The following is a 2,500-nucleotide window of genomic DNA, read 5'->3' as shown; positions in this document are numbered from 1 at the left end:
CAGTCCGCACGACACAAGATAGGCACTGGCAGTGTCTATCAGGCTCTGAAGACCACGGGCAGAGGACGCCATAAGGACGATATCGTCCGCGAACAGGGAGGCCGCTATCTTTGCGCTTCCGACCTCCGCACCAATTTCATTGGGCAAGATCTTCAGCAGGTTGTCCATTACCATATTAAAAATTATGGGGGACAGCGGGTCTCCCTGCTTGACCCCACAAGTTGGTGTGATGGGGTCAGAATGCCAAGTCCTCGATGATAATTTTGTGAACCCATGCCTGTATGTTGCCATGATGTAGGTCACAAGGGACGATGGAATTCCTTTGGCATTTAATACATTCTCTATACAGGCATGACTCACACTATCGAATGCCTTCGACACGTCAATGACCGCAACATAAACCGAGCGTAGTTTCTTGCGGTGACTCCGCAGGACTAGGTCTAGCAGGTAAGTATTACTGGCGCACCCGTCCATGCGTCTAAACGCCCTTTGACGGTTATCCAGCTCGATATTGCGGTCAAGACGCTGCGCCAGTATCTTATGAAGGCATCGAGTGATCACCGAGGACACCGTGATCGGCCTGAACTCACTTGGCTCCCTTGGATCATCCTTTTTAGGGATGAAGACCGTTCTAGACTCTAACAGTCTATCAGGTGGTCGGTCGCAGAGCAGGACCAAGTTGAATAGTCGGACCAAGATGTTCGGGTCCATCCTCATCAACTCGGCCACAGCGACCCCGTCTGGGCCAGGAGAGGAATTCCTCTCGACATAATTCGCCCTAACCTCTTCCTCCGTGATAGGGTCCCCCAAGCCGCTCAACGGAGATGTCGATGGTGGAAGTTGAGGAGAGTTGTTGTTCCCTCTCGTGAATACTTGTCTCCAGTATGGGATCATGACATTCTCCGGTAGAGGTGGAGCATCGACGATATTTCCCAAAACGGCATGAACCGCTCTCACCGGATTCAGAGACCAGTTTCTCTGGACACGCCGATACTGCCGCCTGCGTTCTCTGCGCTTTGACAAAGTATGGCCCTGACTGGGCTGTCGAGCAGCAGGAACTCTTTGAGCTGGCAAGGGAAACCTCCTATCCAAGAAATCGGCCAGCATGCTCCGAAGATCGATTGCGGAGCAATGGCGTGCTTGGGAGCAGATGTCAACCAGTTAAGAGAGTCATAGTTACTCCCGCCGTTTACCCGCGCTTTTTTGAATTTCTTCACGTTGACATTCAGAGCACTGGGCAGAAATCACATTGCGTCAACACCCGCTGGGGCCATCGCAATGCTTTGTTTTAATTAGACAGTCGGATTCTCCCAGTCCGTGCCAGTTCTGAGTTGATTGTTAGATGACGGCCGCAGAGATTACCCAGAGCACCCTTGCGAGCACTCACGGGGTCTCGAAGCTTGACGATTCCGCGGGAGGCCAAGACGCGGGACCGAGCTCGGATCAAACGTAACGCAAGCGAAACGCATCACCTCGCCCAGGCCCGGTACGTTAGCCGTGACCCACTTCCCCAACAAGCCCGACACGCCACAATCCTCAGAGCCAATCCTTATCCCGAAGTTACGGATCTAATTTGCCGACTTCCCTTACCTACATTATTCTATCGACTAGAGGCTCTTTACCTTGGAGACCAGCTGCGGATATGGGTACGAGCCGGCGCGACGCCTACACGTGGCCCTCTCCCGGATTTTCAAGGTCCGAGGAGAAGATCCGGACACCGCCGCAAATGCGGTGCTCTTCGCGTTCCAAACCATATCTCCCTGCTAGAGGATTCCATGGAACTCGAACGCTTATGCAGAAAAGAAAACTCTTCCCGGATCTCTCGACGGCGTCTCCGGGTCCTTTTGGGTTGCCCCGACGAACTCTCTTACGAGGGCCCGGTTTAATTTCGGTTCCGCTGCCGGGTTCCGGAATAGGAACCGGATTCCCTTTCGCCCGACGGGCGTGCGTCACGCGTCAAGATGCATAGCATTTCTGCCACCACTTATAAACACGATTAACAACGCCACATCAACATCGGCTTTCGCCTAGGGCTTAGGATCGACTGACTCGTGTGCAACGGCTGTTCACACGAAACCCTTCTCCACCTCAGCTCTCCAGGGCCTCGCTGGAGTATTTGCTACTACCACCAAGATCTGCACCGAAGGCGGCTCCAGACGGCCTCACGGCCAGCCCTTCTGCGCTCACCTCCGCGACCCTCCTACTCATCAGGGCTTCATGACCGCCCCGAAGGGCGACCGCACATGCCACTGACGGCCGAGTATAAGCACGACGCTTCAGCGCCATCCATTTTCAGGGCTAGTAACTTCGGCAGGTGAGTTGTTACACACTCCTTGGCGGATTCCGACTTCCATGGCCACCGTCCTGCTGTCTTAAGTTACCAACGCCTTTCATGGTATCCCATAAGCGTCGATTTAGGCGCTTTAACTCGGCGTTTGGTTCATCCCACAGCGCCAGTTCTGCTTACCAAAAATGGCCCACTTGGCACTCTGATCCGAAA

General features: G+C 54.0%; 1 pseudogene; it reads right to left on the bottom strand.

Moving 5' to 3' along the window:
- The window catches only part of LOC123688162, a 6,709-nt pseudogene that overhangs the window by 2,846 nt on the left and 1,363 nt on the right, over nucleotides 1–2,500 (bottom strand).

Source organism: Harmonia axyridis, chromosome X, assembly GCF_914767665.1.
Source record: "Harmonia axyridis chromosome X, icHarAxyr1.1, whole genome shotgun sequence".
NCBI lineage: Eukaryota > Metazoa > Arthropoda > Insecta > Coleoptera > Coccinellidae > Harmonia > Harmonia axyridis.
This window is presented reverse-complemented; position numbering and strand designations above follow the sequence as displayed.